The 17,903-nt window shown below is 49.9% G+C and overlaps 1 protein-coding gene across 6 annotated transcripts in view; it reads left to right on the plus strand.

Annotated features, from left to right (window-relative positions):
* Positions 1–17,903, plus strand: part of RAP1GAP (RAP1 GTPase activating protein) — a 158,504-nt gene that overhangs the window by 52,238 nt on the left and 88,363 nt on the right. The window contains exon 1 of one of the 6 annotated variants that reach the window (XM_082273671.1): positions 7,461–7,552. The exons of 4 other annotated variants lie outside the window; for them this stretch is intronic. The gene's annotated coding sequence lies outside the window, so the exon portion shown is untranslated. Of the gene's footprint in view, positions 1–7,460; positions 7,553–13,102; positions 13,273–17,903 lie in introns of those variants that run through there. One more of the 6 variants, XM_082273669.1, reaches the window with a different exon arrangement.

The following is a 17,903-nucleotide window of genomic DNA, read 5'->3' on the forward strand; positions in this document are numbered from 1 at the left end:
TGGTGCAGCGTGATCAGGGAGCGTGTGCAATCACAGCTGGATATACCCTTGCCAGACCAGACTCATAATAATAAATCATCAGTTGTCAATCTTTGTGTGTGAAATGGTCCTGTATTTAGAAATGATCATCTGACACAGCTATTGGTTGGATTGGATGGCGTTTCCTGCCAGGACTGATGGTTGCTGTCCCCTGCAAACAACCGATCAAGATGCCCATCTGGTGCGTCATATGGAACGGTTGTGTGTTGGGGCAGCAATCATCTTGTAGTTCAGATAATAAATAATCCATTATGGTGTTCAGTCCCCCATAGATTCATCCTGGGCATCTATTCTATTATTTTCTTTTTAGACTTACAATGACAGGGTGACCATCCAATCAGTGTCTCGCATACATCCTACCCGGGATTGGTCAAAATGAAGCAATGGGCTACCATTAAACAGAAGCTGTTTTCAACAACAATCAAGAATCTGTGTTATTTGGGGCATGGAAGACCACTTTATGGAAGTGGGGGGCGCGGAAGACCACTTTATGGAAGTGGGGGGGCATGGAAGACCACTTTATGGAAGTGGGGATGTGGAAGACCACTTTTTATGGAAGACAGGGCATAGAAGAATGCGGGACATTGAAGACCACTTTATAGATGCAGTGGCATGGAAGACCACTTTATGGAAGCGGGACATGGAAGAATAATTAATGAAAGCAGGGGGCATTGACCACTTTGAAAGTGGGGGCATGGAAGACCACTTTTAAAGTGGGGGCATGGAAGACCACTTTGAAAGTGGGGGCATGGAAGACCACTTTGAAAGTGGGGGCATGGAAGACCACTATGAAAGTGGGGGCATGGAAGACCACTTTATGGAAGCTGGGGCATGGAAGATCCCTTAATGGAAGGGTGGGCATTAAAGAATACTGTTATGGAAGTGGGGGCATAGAAGACCGCTTTATAGATGTAGTGGCATGGAAGACCACTTTATGGAATCGGGGATATAGAAGACTACTTAATGAAAGTGGGGACATTGACCATTTTGAAAGTGGGGGCATGGAAGACCACTTTGAAAGTGGGGGCATGGAAGACCACTTTGAAAGTGGGGGCATAGAAGACCACTATGAAAGTGGGGGCATGGAAGACCACTTTATGGAAGCTGGGGCGTGGAAGACCCCTTAATGGAAGCGAGGCATGGAAGAATACTTTATGGAAGTGGGAGCATGGAAGACCACTTTATAGATTCAGTGGCGTGGAAGACCACTTAATGGGGGCGGGGACATGGAAGAATACTTAATGAAAGCCGGGACATTGACCACTTTGAAAGTGGGGGCATGGAGAACCACTTTGAAAGTGGGGGCATGGAGAACCACTTTGAAAGTGGGGGCATGGAAGACCACTTTATGGAAGCTGTGGCATCGAAGACCCCTTAATGGAAGGATGGGCATGGAAGAATACTTATAAAAATGCAGGCATAGAAGACCACTTTATAGGCGTCGGGCTTGGAAGACCAACTTATGGTAGCAGGGATATGGAAGGCAACTTTAAGGAAGCAAAGGCTTGGAAGACCACCAGAGAGGACTCTTTTTGTATCCTTTGCTGTGAAGAATATTAAGTGGATACTCAGACTGAGCTTGATATCCCCCGAAATAATTCAAACCAATCTCAGTGAAAGATGGGGGAAACGCTGAAAGGAAAACTAGCCGTATATCTGACTGCAGCCAGTGCTTGTTCACGGGGGGGGGGGGGGGGGGACCAGGATATAGCCAGTCTTCTGCATGCTGTAAGGGGGAAGGATTGTCGTTGTCTGGGATTATAAATATAATACATGAGAATGGCCATGGTCCACCACAGGAGATGTGTGCTGAGAATTCAAGGAGCATTCAGTCCTAGGAAAAGAGGATAAAAGAAGAAATATATTTTTTTTTTTTTGGCGCATGTAGCCAATAAAGAAACATTGTTCTCTCTGTCAGAGCATCTAGCAAGCTTCTTCGTCTTATGGAAAAAAAAACATATATAACACATTTATATTAGGAATGAGCATCTGGAGGCTGTGTGGTTAATGGAGGTTTCATGAGATGCCAGCTCTGACCAAGGTCTAGTGGCTTTTCATTTACCTCTCCTTGGCTGCTTGACCCTTCCCCCTCCACCCTCTTTTTTTCCCTTTTCCAATCCATGCCCATTCAAAGCCTTTGTTTATAACACCTGCATGGAGATAGGAGGAGGGGGAGGGGAGTGCAGATAATATACCTCAAGGGCCATGCTGCACAGCAGCTCTCTTTTCTTCCTTATATAAGCAACACATATAGAGATGGACAAAGCACAAACATCCCAAATCCCACTTGAGATTCAGGGATGAACAAACTTGAGAGGTTTAATTTACCTGACATTTATGTGAAAATGGTAAAAATTTTGGTAAAATTTTGTCAAAATGCATTGTAGTCCATGGGCGAAGGAGGTGTTTTTTTTAATTTTTTTTTGAAGGTGAAGCGCTCTAAATTTCTCCTTTTGGATGTTTTGCAAGCTTCTTTCATGTATCTTGGACCTCTTCTTGCCCCGTATTTGCCTCATTACAAAAACCACAAACCGCAAAAAAAGTGCAAGTGACAAGGACACAAATAACAATCAAATACAGGTAGGAAAAAAACAAATGCTAAGAATGTACTAAAAATAAACCGTAAAATAATGAATAGTACTGAAATAAAAATGCTAAGAATAATAAAAACAAATACTAAGTGAAAAATTATAAATCAAATACCTTAAATACGCCCGCCACCTCTAAATAAAATACGAGTAAATTGCAAATTTCCTCTAAACAGCTTAATAAGGATGAGAATAAGATAATAATTTCCATTTCAGTAAAACATTTTCCAAAATCAATTTGTTCATCTCTCAGAATATCATCAATTTCTTACTATAAGATGAATGTCAACAAAATTGGGTGAGCAGTGTACAGGGCCACAGTGGGGGGTTAGGGTCAGACAGAGCAATGATATACAATTGTGGAGAATGAGATATGTCATGGTGACAATGGGCTCGGTTTTGCATAAAATGAGAGAAAAGGTGGATTTAAATGGTTCTGTGGCATCCTGGAGGACATTCAAACATGTTCTCCTAGATATCCATCTCATCAGATATCAGACAGGAGACAGGTGGCCTGTATGAGGACCTTCTGGCCCAATAATAGGACTGTTGTGTCGGTTTTGACATGGATGGAAAACAAGCGAACAAAGACACCAACAGCCATCCCAGAGAGACACAACTCCAATGCTAGAACCTCAGACTGGAAAATCCGATTCTTAAAGGTTGCCATTTATAGGAATCAGAATCTCCAATCATTAAATGGAGCTCCAGCCAAACCCTTTGTCTCAAAAGGGGGACTTTATTTTATATTTAACACTATCTTTGTTAGGTGAAATTTCCTCTCACTTCCAACAGGGCTGGGGGCCTTCTACTGGTGTCCCCAACAGATTTTCCATTTCAATTCAGCTTCACTGACACCTATAACATGTTCTATTTTTACTAATCATCAGGTCAGGAATTGTGTCCAACAATACAATCCCTTCTCCACTCCACCCAAAGCTAGAAAAAGTTCTGGATGGAGTTACACTTTCATTGGCGACCACCACCGCCACTATTGATGATGCCGGAGACCATCCTGAACCATCCCCACCCAGACACACAGGGAAGAATCTGGCAGATGACTGGTGACAACCCGAACCCCAGGTAGAAATGAGAAGACAAGTCAATTCCCATATTAATGTTTCATGTGATTATCATGCTTCCATGAATAATAAAAAGGAACACGGGAGAAACACAGAATATTCACTGTCCACAGAGCAGAAATAAATGACATCTCCCGGCAGAATATTATTATCGGCATCTCCATGATGAGCGCACCGCCAGTCGTATTCTAATGTGCGATCCGTAGAGCTGCCACGATCTCCAGAAGGTCCTACGTTGTCTGGAGGTGACCATTTGTGTTTCTTAGAAAATATTGTCCCCCCTGTATCCTGGAATTCCATTGTATCTCGGAGTCACCATGTATAAGCAGAAAAATCCAAGTATTTCAAATATTACTTGCAACGTTTTTCCTTTCCATAATTATTATTCATTCCCTTGCAATGTGCCTCTGGAAAATGTTACTACTCCATGTGGAGTCAGTTTTCTGTCCGAAGCCTCCTACCTCCTTTGCATGTCATAGCCCTCACCTCTTCTGGGTGCGTCTATGTGCTTGCCTTTGCTGGCCCAGCTGCTCCAATCCATCCTTCATAACCTTTTATGTAGCTTCCAGGGGAGCAGTGAAAGGGAATTGAATAGATTGATTCAAGATGGCGGCACCCACAGCAGTCTTAGGGCTGATGGGAAGAGTGGGGTTATAATGACTGGTCTGGTGACAGGGTCTCTTTAAATTGAAGGTAATTCTAAAGGAAACTAAACAAGAAAATTGTATAATGTATGGCCGGCCAGTTTTATACAGATCTGGACTAAGCACAAACATCCCAATTCCATATGGGATTTGGGTATAAGCAAATTGTAGAGGTTTGATTTCCCTGCAATCTATGTGAAAATTGAAGTTTTGGGAACAGTTTGAAAAAATGCATTGGGGTCAACGGGCAAAGGAGAAATGGAAAGTGTTTTTTTAGAGGGTAATAAGCTGTAAATGTCTCCTGAAGGCTTCAGGAGCTCTTTTCATCGATTGTGGACCTGTTCCCACCACTTGTTTGCCATTTTAAGGCCAGTTATATGACATAAAACACGTCCTGGTAATCCTCTATCATTCAAAGACATTGTAGACAATTGTGCTCTTCCAACCTTGTGGTAAGTTTGGTGAAAACGCTTTCTGTTCCAAAATGGCTGAACCACCCGCGTGTACAGAGCCAGCTCCATAAAGATTGGTGTGGAGGAACTCGAATGTTCTGTACAGGGCCCTGACCTCATCCCTACTGATCACCTTTGGGATGAACTGGAATGCCAATTGTGAACCAGATCTCACACAACATCAGTACCTGACCTCATAAATGGGCACACATTTCCACAGACAACCTCCAAAATCTTGTGGAATGCTTCTGGATATTGTGTAACTTAGACATAAAAGGAGCAACTCTGTTAAAATAGCCATGGGGGAAACTCAATATTAAAAGCTATGAAAGGATAGCCATTGGGGGAAATCAATAATAATGGCTATGGAGAAAGGACACTTCCATTATTAATGACCCCAGGTTTGGAATGTGGTGTCCAAGATCATAGAGGTGTGATGGTCCGGTTTCTACTGAAGTTTGACATCCTAGTTCAAAAAAATGTCTTTCTTAGTTTAGGTCAGTGGGGGAGGCAGGTTTTTATTATGGAGTCCCTGATGGGGGAGATTCACCATCTCTACATGTCCAGGGCACAGAAAGTGATAGAAAGTCCAAATAGTTGAAACTTGTGGTCAGAAGAGGAGAAGTGAGCTCTCCTAAGAGGGACACTTGTTTCCGGGACGAAGGGGAAGTTTGAACTTGATATATATTTTCTTTGTCAACTCTGTTCGCCAGCTTTGGCCGCTTGGTGCCATGGCAGGTTCTGGTGCAGAGTTTGGTGCCATGGCAGGTTCTGGTGCAGAGTTTGGTGCCATGGCAGGTTCTGGTGCAGAGTTTGGTGCCATGGCAGGTTCTGGTGCAGAGTTTGGTTCCATGGCAGGTTCTGGTGCAGAGTTTGGTTCCATGGCAGGTTCTGGTGCAGAGTTTGGTTCCATGGCAGGTTCTGGTGCAGAGTTTGGTGCCATGACAGGTTCTGGTGCAGAGTTTGGTGCTATGGCAAGTTCTGGTGCAGAGTTTGGTTCCATGGCAAGTTCTGGTGCAGAGTTTGGTTCCATGGCAGGTTCTGGTGCAGAGTTTGGTTCCATGGCAGGTTCTGGTGCAGAGTTTGGTGCCATGGCAGGTTCTGATTCAGAGTTTGGTGCCATGGCAGGTTCTGATTCAGAGTTTGGTTCCATGGCAGGTTCTGATTCAGAGTTTGGTTCCATGGCAGGTTCTGGTGCAGAGTTTGGTTCCATGGCAGGTTCTGGTGCAGAGTTTGACCCAACGCGGGGTTGTATCTGACCCGTTCTTTGAGGGAATATCCAAGAGCTCTCAGAATTTCTCCTTTTTTGTCAGAGAAATTCTCTCTCGTCCAACTGCCTTGTGTAAACAGGAGATGACAGGAGAGGCGTATCAATTATGAATGAAGCTTTAATACGGCACGCCGTGAGACGTCCTGTATATTGGAAAAACATCTGGGCCCCCCTGCGGTGAACAGGGAGTCGCTGACCTTCATCGTTTTTATTGTGTTGGATATGTCATTCTTGGCGCTGTTTTTTGTCTTTTTGTTGTCGGAGAGAGAGCGGAATCTCCTCAGTTTTATTCCTGACAACAATACATGAAGAAAAGGCGGCCCTGGAGCCCCCCGCTGTGTGCGGAATACTGCTTAAATCCAGGTTACTATGACAACATGTAAATCCCATCCTTGCCGGGGAGACACAACATGAAAACGCTCTGTTATTGGGAGATGGGAGGGGGAGTTCTGACATGCAAGGCATCCATAATAAATCCAAGTGCCTAAGGTTGGCCTGATCTGTGAATTTGTGGCTTGGGCTCTGGGGTTGTGTCAGGTGGGGACGTGTTCTAGAGAGACACCCATAATCATTTGTGCTGCAAGCCATGCACATCCAGGGACATGCAACCAATTAAACATGTTGGCTCTGCACCCGGAGTCTGCTGCATGTTTTATTGAATGTTTAGGGCATGGCATGGCATGGGAGCGTAGACTGCAACATCGGCATTCCTGGGGGGCCACAAGACTGATATATTATAATAGAGAACAGGAGGTATGAGGGTCCCGTTCATTACATCTAATGGAGAACAAGAGGTATGAGGGTCCTGATCCTTCCATCTAATAGAGGACCGGAAGTATGAGGGCCTTGATCCTAATAGAGAACAGGAGGTATGAGGTTATATCTCATAGAGAATAAGAGGTATTCAGGTCCTAATCATTACATCTAATAGAGTACAGGAAGTATGAGGGTCCTGATCCTAATAGAGAACAAGAGGTATGAGGGTCCTGATCCTTCCATCTAATAGAGGACCGGAAGTATGAGGGCCTTGATCATTATATCTCATAGAGAATAAGAGGTATGAGGGTCCTGATCCTAATAGAGAACAGGAGGTATGAGGTACCTGATCCTAATAGAGAACAGGAGGTATAAGGGATGTCGTTCATTACTGCTCATGAGGGTAATTGGGAGACTGGACAGCAGTAAAGAGAACTGGTGGACCGAAGGTCCAGTGTAATGGAAGCTGCTGTCCTCTCTGACTGATGACCTATCAGACCCAACTCCTTGCTCTGTTTCCAGGTAGGAATGTTCTGAGCCTTATATGAGTCATTGTGCTTAGTGGAGCAATTCATCCGCAATGAGAGATATAGACGTAGGAAGTGACATGGGGACATTGAAGAGAACAGGAGGGAAGAGTGGGGAGAGATGTCATTCATAAATAAATCAGAGAAGTGGAAGGAACAAAGTGCACACTGGAGAAGAATATGAAGTGACGGAGGTAAGATGACTCGGACATATATCCCGATGACGTCTGAATCCACCAAAGGTCCTAAGATAGGCAAATCGCCTTTATAATTGCTGATTGTGATTCTGAAAGACCAAGTAGTCATTGCCGAAATGGGGGCTGGGGACTTTCTGAAGGAAGGAAAGGTACTTGGGGCTAGTGTCCTCCTTGTACAGTGAAGTAGGTAGCATATTGGAGTTGGTGTCGCCCTTGTAAGGTGGAGTATTGTGTACTGGAGGCTGGTGTGTTTCCTGTAGCATGGGGTGAAATGGGCTGGAGATCGGTGTTCTTCCTGTGGAGCATACTAGGGGCTGGTTTGCTTTTTGAAGGGTGGAGTGGAACTTATTGGAAGCAGGTCTCCTTCTTAAAGGGTTGAGTGGAGTTTACTGGGAGTTGGTGTTAATCTTGTAGGGTGGAGTACACAGAGGGCCGGTGTCCTCCTTAGAGAGTGAAGAGAAGTGTACTGGGGGCCATTGTCCTTCTATTACGGGGGGGGGGGGGGTCAAGCATACTGGGGGCTAGTGTACTTGTTTAGCAGAGTGTAATGTACTAGGGGCTGATGTCCTTCCTGTAGAGTGGGGTGGGGTGTGCTGGGGGTTGGTGTCTTTTTCTTGTGGAGCGTGTTACATTGTGGTATTCGTCCTGTAAACCTGGGTGGAGCATGCCTGGGCCCAATGTCCTTCCTGTAGAATGGATTGGAGTATACTGGGGTGATTGGTGTAGTTTCTGTAGGGTGGAGTGGGGCGCAGTGCTGCTGATGTCCTTCCTATAGAGTGGAATATACTAGAGACCGTTGTCCATTCTGTAGGCTGGAGTGGAGCATACTGAGGTTTTTGTCCTTTATATATAGTAGATTGAAGTGGGGCATGTGGTCAGTGTCCTTCCTGTATGGTGAAGTGGATGTGTTGGGGCCCAGTGCCCTTCCTGTGGGTCAGAGTTGAGTGTACTAGGGCTTGGTGACCTTCCTGTAGGGAAGAGTGGAGAGTACTGGGGCCTGGTAACCTTCCTTGAGGGCAGAATGAAAGGTACTGGGGCATACTGGTGCCCTGTGTCCTTCCAGTATGATAGACTGGAGAGTACTGGGGCCCAGTGTCTTTCCTGTGGGGCATAGTGGAGAGTACGGGGCCCCAGTGTTCTTCTTGTAGGACATTGTGGAGAGTACTGAGGCCTGGTATCCTTTCTGTAGGGCGTAGTGGAGAGTACTGGAGCCCAGTGTCCTTCTTGTAGGGTGGAGTGGAAAGTACTGTGGCCTGGTTTCTTTCCTGTAGGGCGTATGTGGAGAGTACTGAGGCTTTAAATCCCTCCTGTAGGTCAGAGTGAAATGTACTGGGGCCCTGTGTCCTTCCTGTAGGGCAGAGTGGAGGGTACTGGGGCCCAGTGCCCTTCCTGTAGGGTGTAGTGGAGAGTACTTGGGCCCAGTGTCCTTCCTGTAGGGCATACTGGAGACTACCGGGGCCCAGTTGTGCTTCCTGTAGGGAAGAGTGGAGAGTACTGGGGCCTGGTAACCTTCCTAGAGGGCAGAATGAAAGGTACTGGGGCATACTGGTGCCCTGTGTCCTTCCAGTATGATAGACTGGAGAGTACTGGGGCCCAGTGTCTTTCCTGTGGGGCATAGTGGAGAGTACGGGGCCCCAGTGTTCTTCTTGTAGGACATTGTGGAGAGTACTGAGGCCTGGTATCCTTTCTGTAGGGCGTAGTGGAGAGTACTGGAGCCCAGTGTCCTTCTTGTAGGGTGGAGTGGAAAGTACTGTGGCCTGGTTTCTTTCCTGTAGGGCGTATGTGGAGAGTACTGAGGCTTTAAATCCCTCCTGTAGGTCAGAGTGAAATGTACTGGGGCCCTGTGTCCTTCCTGTAGGGCAGAGTGGAGGGTACTGGGGCCGAGTGCCCTTCCTGTAGGGTGTAGTGGAGAGTACTTGGGCCCAGTGTCCTTCCTGTAGGGCATACTGGAGACTACCGGGGCCCAGTTGTGCTTCCTGTAGGGCTTTAGTGGAGAGTATTATGGCCTGGTGTCCTTACTCTAGGGCTTTAGTGGAGAGTACTGTTGCCTTGTGTCTTATCTGAAGGGTGTAGTGAACTGTACTGGAGCCTGGTGTCCCTCCTGTAGGGTGTACTGGGGTCTGGAGTCCTTCCTGTAGGGTGTAGTTGAGTGTAATGTGGCCCCCTGCCCTTCCTGTAGGGTGTAGTGGAGAGTACTGGGGCCCAGTGTCCTTCCTGTAGAGTGTAGGGGAGAGTACTGGGACCCAGTGTCCTTCCTTTAGGGTGTAGTGGAAGGTACTGGGGTCAGTGTTCTTTCTTTTGGGTGTAGTGGAGAGTGGAACCTGGTATTCTTCCTGTAGGGTGTAGTAGAATGGTACTTGGACCTGGTGTCCTTCCTGTAGGGTCTAGTGGAAGGTACTGGGGTCAGGTGTTCTTCCTGTAGGGTGTAGTGGAAGGTACTGGGACCGGTGGTCTTCTTGTAGGGTGTAGTAGAGAGTAATGGGACCTAGTGTTCTTTAGGGTGTAGTGGAAGGGTACTTGGACCCAGTATTCTTCCTTTAGGGTGTAGTGGAGAGTACTGGGGCCCTGTGTTCTTCCTGTAGGGTGTATTGGAAAGTACTGGGGATTGGTGTCCATCCTGTAGGGTGTAGTGGAGAGTATTGGGGCTCAGTATCCTTCCTGTAGGGTGTAGTGGAAAGTATTGGGGCCTGGTGTCCTTCCTTTAAGGTATAGTGGAGAGTCATGGTTCCCAGTGTTCTTCCTGTAGGGTGTAGTGAAGTGTACTGGGACCTGTCTTCCTTCCTGTAGGGTGTAGTAGAGAGTATTGGGGCCCAGTATCCTTCCTGTAGGGTGAAGTGGAGAGTACTAGGGCCCCTTGTTCTTCCTGTAGGGTGTAGTGGAGGGTACTGGGGCCCGGTATCCTTCCTGTAGGGTGTAGTGGAGGGTACTGAGGCCCGGTGTTCTTCCTGTAGGGTGTAGTGAAGGGTACTGAGGCCCGGTGTTCTTCCTGTAGGGTGTAGTGAAGGGTACTGAGGCCCGGTGTTCTTCCTGTAGGGTGTAGTGAAAGGTACTGGGGCCCGGTGTCCTTCCTGTAGGGTGTAGTGGAGAGTACTGGGGCCCGGTGTCCTTTCTGTAGGGTGTAGTGGAGAGTACTGGGGCCTGGTATCCTTCCTGTAGGGTGTAGTGGAGAGTACTGGGGCCCGTTGTCCTTTCTGTAGGGTGTAGTGGAGAGTACTGGGGCCCAGTGTCCTTTCTGTAGGGTGTAGTAGAGAGTACTGGGGCCCGTTGTCCTTTCTGTGGGGTGTAGTGGAGTGTACTGGGGCCCAGGGTCCTTTCTGTAGGGTGTAGTGGAGAGTACTGGGGCCCGGTGTCCTTTCTGTAGGGTGTAGTGGAGAGTACTGGGGCCCAGTGTCCTTCCTGTAGGGTGTAGTGGAGAGTACTGGGGCCCAGTGTCCTTCCTGTAGGGTGTAGTGGAGAGTACCGGGGCCAGTGTTGTTCCTGTAGGGTGTAGTGGAGAGTACTGGGGCCGGTGTTGTTCCTGTAGGGTGTAGTGGAGAGTACTGGGGCCGGTGTTGTTCCTGTAGGGTGTAGTGGAGAGTACTGGGGCCGGTGTTGTTCCTGTAGGATGTAGTGGAGAGTACCGGGGCCGGTGTTGTTCCTGTAGGGTGTAGTGGAGAGTACTGGGCCCGGTGTTGTTCCTGTAGGGTGTAGTGGAGAGTACTGGGGCCGGTGTTGTTCCTGTGGGGTGTAGTGGAGAGTACTGGGGCCCGGTGTTGTTCCTGTAGGTCAGTATGGAGTCTCCTGGCGGTCGGTGCAGGGTTAGGATCTCAGTGGTAGTCAGGAGAGGTCGGAGTGCTTCCATACTCCGGGATATAATTCAATGATGGGTTGTGTTGGATGTTGGGAGTCGAATCTCTGCATCTACTACTACCCCAGCCATGGCACCCCTCCCCCCACCCCCTCCCTGCATCTACTACTACCCCAGCCATGGCACCCCTCCCCCCACCCCCTCCCTGCATCTACTACTACCCCAGCCATGGCACCCCTCCCTGCATCTACTACTACCCCAGCCATGGTACCCCTCCCCCCACCCCCTCCCTGCATCTACTACTACCCCAGCCATGGCACCCCTCCCCCCACCCCCTCCCTGCATCTACTACTACCCCAACCATGGCACCCCTCCCTGCATCTACTACTACCCCAGCCATGGTACCCCTCCCCCACCCCCTCCCTGCATCTACTACTACCCCAGCCATGGCACCCCTCCCCCCCACCCCCTCCCTGCATCTACTACTACCCCAGCCATGGCACCCCTCCCCCCACCCCCTCCCTGCATCTACTACTACCCCAGCCATGGCACCCCTCCCCCCTCCTCCTCCCTGCATCTACTACTACCCCAGCCATGGCACCCCTCCCCCCCACCCCCTCCCTGCATCTACTACTACCCCAGCCATGGCACCCCTCCCCCCCACCCCCTCCCTGCTTCTACTACTACCCCAGCCATGGCACCCCACCCCCTCCCTGCATCTACTACTACCCCAGCCATAGCACCCCCCCCCCTGCATGTACTACTACCCCAGCCATGGCACCCCTCCCCCTCCCTGTATCTACTACTACCCCAGCCATGGCACCCCCCCCCCCCCCCCTGTGTATGGAGATCTCTGTGCTCTGTCTCCAGGAGATGCAGAGATAAAACTGTTTACTCTTCAGGGACAATCTCTGCTCTGTGTAACCCTTGAGATGCCAGGCTGTAATAATCTCACTGTAACCCTTGAGATGCCAGGCTGTAATAATCTTGGTGTAACCCTTGAGATGCCAGGCTGTAATAATCTTAGTGTAACCCTTGTAGTGCCAGGCTGTAATAATCTCTGTGTAACCCTTGAGATGCCAGGCTTTATTAGATTTGGTGTAACCCTTGTAGTGCCAGGCTGTAATAATCTCTGTGTAACCCTTGAGATGCCAAGCTGTATTGGATTTGCTGTAACCCTTGTAGTGCCAGGCTGTAGTGAGCTCTATTCTGGCGTATGCCCCATAAGGTGCCAGGATGTATTAGATTTGGTGTAACCCTTGAGATGCCAGGCTGTATTGGATTTGCTGTAACCCTTGTAGTGCCAGGCTGTAGTGAGCTCTATTCTGGCGTATGCCCCATAAGGTGCCAGGATGTATTAGATTTGGTGTAACCCTTGAGATGCCAGGCTGTATTGGATTTGCTGTAACCCTTGTGGTGCCAGGCTGTATTGGGTTTGCTGTAACCCTTGTAGTGCCAGGCTGTATTGGGTTTGCTGTAACCCTTGTAGTGCCAGGCTGTATTGGGTTTGCTGTAACCCTTGTAGTGCCAGGCTGTATTGGGTTTGCTGTAACCCTTGTAGTGCCAGGCTGTATTGGATTTGCTGTAACCCTTGAGATGCCAGGCTGTAGTGAGCTCTATTCTGGCGTATGCCCCATAAGGTACCAGGTTGTCCCATGCAGCCTCCCCCGGAGGTCCTCAGAGATGTTTGGTAGCCGAGTCTAAAGCCCGGCTGGGGGTCATCTGTTCAGTCCATCCTTCCTCCCAGCTGGAAGGTATCGGGAGGAGCAGAGAGGATGGGATGGAGGAGGGGAGGGTAGCAGCATCTTCTTCTCTCTCCATCTCTCTCATCCGCAGGAGATGGTGAGGAGCAGCTGCAGGAGAGCTCGTCTGTCTGCCTGCGATGGTCTGTCCATACATTGGACGGCATACGGTCTCCTCCTCGTCTCCGGTGAGTACATGGCTGCTCCCGTCCCCCATGTCTGGAGCTTTGTGTATGGAGTCGGTGGGTGGCAGGTGGTGGGCTCGGTGCAGGAAGGTTATACAGATGGTGACAGATTGGAGAATTGGGTTATTGACATCAGTTTGGGGGTCACCCCCGCACGTTGCGTAACTTGTACCCCCGTCGTGTCATGTGTGACCTTCTTCTCCGGGGTGACGCGGCGTGCTGCATTGTCTGCGCTGCGGAGACAGATGTGCCAATGGTATGAGGTGTCACCTTCAGCGGAGACCTTCTGGTGACAAGTGACATCAGTGCGCTGGCACCTGCAGACCCCGGAGAATGGCGGTGACACGTGCGGAATTCACTACTCCGTGTCTGTCTCGCACTAATGAGAGCCGATAATCATTCGCAGTATACGGCGCACGTTTGGGGTCCCATGCAATTAGGATGAGCGTAAGATCTGCCGCCGAGTGCACGATACCGCCGCTGTGCGTTTGTACCCTCGTCCTGTCATCATCATCATGACATTTCCTTTGCAGCTTAGGTTGGGTAGCATGAGGCAACACAGACAGTTCTTAGTTCAGTCACGTTCATGAGGTCCATTGCTTGGCTGCTATGGACAATAGCGCAGCGGACGTTTTGCGGCATTCTTTAATTCTGCATAGCTGACATATGACTCCAATGATGGCGGTGGCGACGTAAGAAGATGGCGTCTGTGGGACATGCTAGCGTAAAAAATGAAATTCGCAATGTTGTCTTTCATCTTTTCCTTCCTATGGATTGTTCCTTTTACATTATCGCTGATTTCACCCTCGCTTTATCCCCCCCCTCCCCCACATACTGGGTTCACTTTGTCTTTTTGCCAATTTGACATTTTCGAAAATTGCGCACGTCTCATTTTTCATGGCCGGCGCTTCAAGGCAGACGATAAAAGTCCGGCCTGGATCGCGCGGTCATACGCTGCTGGCAGAATTCCTCTGAGTTACCCTTTGGCTGGGCAGCTGGTAGACCGGCGATACGGACTAATAGATCTGCGCAGTGCGGTCTATATTGCGGTCTGTGCGTGCTTCACCTTGGCGCTGGGGTTGAGGCTTTTCTGGGAAGAATGCCGGATTTGTGGTCTATTTCTTTTTCATAACATTGGCAAGAAGTGCCATTGTTTCCGGCCAAATGGCAACCCTACTTGGCACGTGTGCCAGACAGACGCCGGAAATTCTCCATGGCTGCCCCACTTCGGATTTTGGCTGAATTGCATGACATTTTCTTTAGGCCTCCATTGGCTCAGTGTGGAACAACAGCAAGGGCCATGGGGTGAAGTTAGTGAGGACCAGTAGTGAGGGTTTGGGGGGGCTGTTGCGTTGGCTAGCAGTGAGAGTTTAGGGGGGCTGTGTTTTCCAGCAGTGATGGTTTGTTAGGGGTTTGTGTTGGCTAGCATTGATAATATGGGGGAGGGGGGTTGTGTTGGCCAGCAGTGAGAGTTTGGGGGAGGGGGGGTTGTGTTGGCCTGCAGTGAGGATTTAGGGGGGAGTTGTTTGCCAGCAGTGAGAGTTTGGAGGGGATTGTATTGTCCAGCAGTGAGAGTTTGGGGGAGTTTGTGTTGGTCAGCAGTGATAGTTTGAGGGGGGGGGTGGATTGGCCAGCAGTGAGGGTTTGGTGGGTGTTGAGTTTGGAAGCAATGATGGTTTGGGGGGTGGTTGTGTTGGCTAGCAGTAAGGGCTTGGGGGGGGGGATTGTGTGGGTAGCAGTGGAGACTTGAGGTAAGAGGGTATCAATGTCAGCCAGTAGAATGGGCCTAGTGGGTGGGGGAGCAGTGTGGGCCAGCACTGGGGACAAAGGAGGGTATCAGTATGTGGCAGCAGTGAGGTGCCGGGGAAGGGGGATCGTTATAGGAGTGGTCCAGCAGTGAGGTGCCGGGGAAGGGGGATTGTTTATGAGTGGTCCAGCAGTGAGGTGCCGGGGAAGGGGGATCGTTATAGGAGTGGTCCAGCAGTGAGGTGTCGGGGAAGGGGGATCGTTTATGAGTGGTCCAGCAGTGAGGTGCCGGGGAAGGGGGATCGTTATAGGAGTGGTCCAGCAGTGAGGTGTCTGGGAAGGGGGATCATTTATGAGTGGTCCAGCAGTGAGGTGTCGGGGAAGAAGGGTCGTTATATGAGTGGTCCAGCAGTGAGGGTCCGGAGTGTGAGTGCAGCATAGTCATTGCTCCGGTGTTGTGTTGTAGCACGCTGGATGTTCGGTGGTCCAGCATTCTGCATGGGTTGTCCCTCTATCTGCAGTTCGTTTTGCTGTTCTCTCTTCTATGATTTGTGATGTCTCGCTCTGTTTTTACATCTTGGTTGTTCCATGTTGATTTGTAGAGTCTCCATAAAGTGTAGCAGGTAGGACAGTCATTGTGGTGACCAATGATCTACAATACACCTCCGTACTTCTTGGTAAATGATTGATGTTGGGTCAGTGTTGCTCACCTCCCCTCTCCCCTTCCCGGGGTATTCTGTGTGTTTTTTATGGTAAAAAATATTCATATATCCCCATTATCCGGATGTCATAATGAGTCCTAACTGACACAATGGTGGAAGTGTCCCTGAAAGGTCACATTCGGACAGCTGTCTGTGTGTGGGAGATCCTGGCCATGGTAGATATGTCCTCCTCCATATGTGGCCTCCTCTGTCCCCACCCCCCCCCCCCCCCCGTTGTGTGGCCTTCACCTCGGTGTACAATATGTTTTCTATCTCCAAATATCTCAGCCACACACAGAGGCCTGCAATGTGCCAGCACTCTGTCCTGCTGAAGGCCCAATGAGAACTTGTATAGACTGAGGGCTCAGGAGTACATATGTGGGGTACTGTCCTGCTCCCATCTATGAGGGTCCCCACATTGGGACGCGTACTATGGGAGTCCCCACATTGGGACGTGTACTATGGGAGTCCCCACATTGGGACGTGTATTATGGGAGTCCCCACATTGGGACGCGTACTATGGGAGTCCCCACATTGGGATGCGTACTATGGGAGCCCCACGTTGGGACGCGTACTATGGGAGTCCCCACATTGGGACGCGTACTATGGGAGTCCCCACATTGGGACGCGTACTATGGGAGTCCCCACATTGGGACGTGTACTATGGGAGTCTCCTCATTGGGCCATGTACTATGGAAGTCACCACATTGGGACGCGTACTATGGGAGTCTCCACATTGGGATGCGTACTATGGGAGTCTCCACATTGGGACGCGTACTATGGGAGTCTCCTCATTGGGACGCGTACTATGGGAGTCTCCTCATTGGGCCATGTACTATGGAAGTCACCACATTGGGACGCGTACTATGGGAGCCCCACGTTGGGACGCGTACTATGGGAGTCCCCACATTGGGATGCGTACTATGGGAGTCCCCACATTGGGACGCGTACTATGGGAGTCCCCACATTGGGACGCATACTATGGGAGTCTCCACATTGGGACGCGTACTATGGGAGTCTCCACATTGGGACGCGTACTATGGGAGTCTCCACATTGGGACGCGTACTATGGGAGTCTCCTCATTGGGACGCGTACTATGGGAGTCTCCACATTGGGACGCGTACTATGGGAGTCTCCTCATTGGGACGCGTACTATGGGAGTCTCCTCATTGGGCCATGTACCATGGAAGTCACCACATTGGGACGCGTACTATGGGAGTCTCCTCATTGGGCCATGTACTATGGAAGTCTCCACATTGGGCCGTGTACTATGGGAGTCTCCACATTGGGCCATGTACTATGGGAGTCTCCACATTGGGACGCGTACTATGGGAGTCTCCTCATTGGGCCGCGTACTATGGGAGTCTCCACATTGGGCCGCGTACTATGGGAGTCTCCACATTGGGCCGCGTACTATGGGAGTCTCCACATTGGGACACGTACTATGGGAGTCTCCACATTGGGCCGCGTACTATGGGAGTCCCCACATTGGGACGCATACTATGGGAGTCTCCACATTGGGACGCGTACTATGGGAGTCTCCACATTGGGCCGCGTACTATGGGAGTCCCCACATTGGGACGCATACTATGGGAGTCTCCACATTGGGACGCGTACTATGGGAGTCTCCACATTGGGACGCGTACTATGGGAGTCTCCACATTGGGACGCGTGCTATGGGAGTCTCCTCATTGGGCCGCGTACTATGGGAGTCTCCTCATTGGGCCGCGTACTATGGGAGTCTCCACATTGGGACGCGTACTATGGGAGTCTCCTCATTGGGCCATGTACTATGGAAGTCTCCACATTGGGCCGCGTACTATGGGAGTCTCCACATTGGGCCGCGTACTATGGGAGTCTCCTCATTGGGCCATGTACTATGGAAGTCTCCACATTGGGACGCACACTATGGGAGTCTCCACATTGGGACGCACACTATGGGAGTCTCCACATTGGGACGCGTACTATAGGAGTCTCCACATTGGGACGCGTACTATGGGAGTCTCCACATTGGGACGCGTACTGTGGGAGTCTCCACATTGGGCCGCGTACTATGGGAGTCTCCACATTGGGCCGCGTACTATGGGAGTCTCCACATTGGGACGCGTACTATGGGAGTCCCCACATTGGGATATGTATTTGTATAGCAATGAATGAAGATCCGCACAGCAGGCAGTCTCCCGCAC

The sequence above is a fragment of the Pelophylax lessonae genome (genome assembly GCF_965119305.1).
Source record: "Pelophylax lessonae genome assembly, chromosome: 12".
Lineage (NCBI taxonomy): Eukaryota > Metazoa > Chordata > Amphibia > Anura > Ranidae > Pelophylax > Pelophylax lessonae.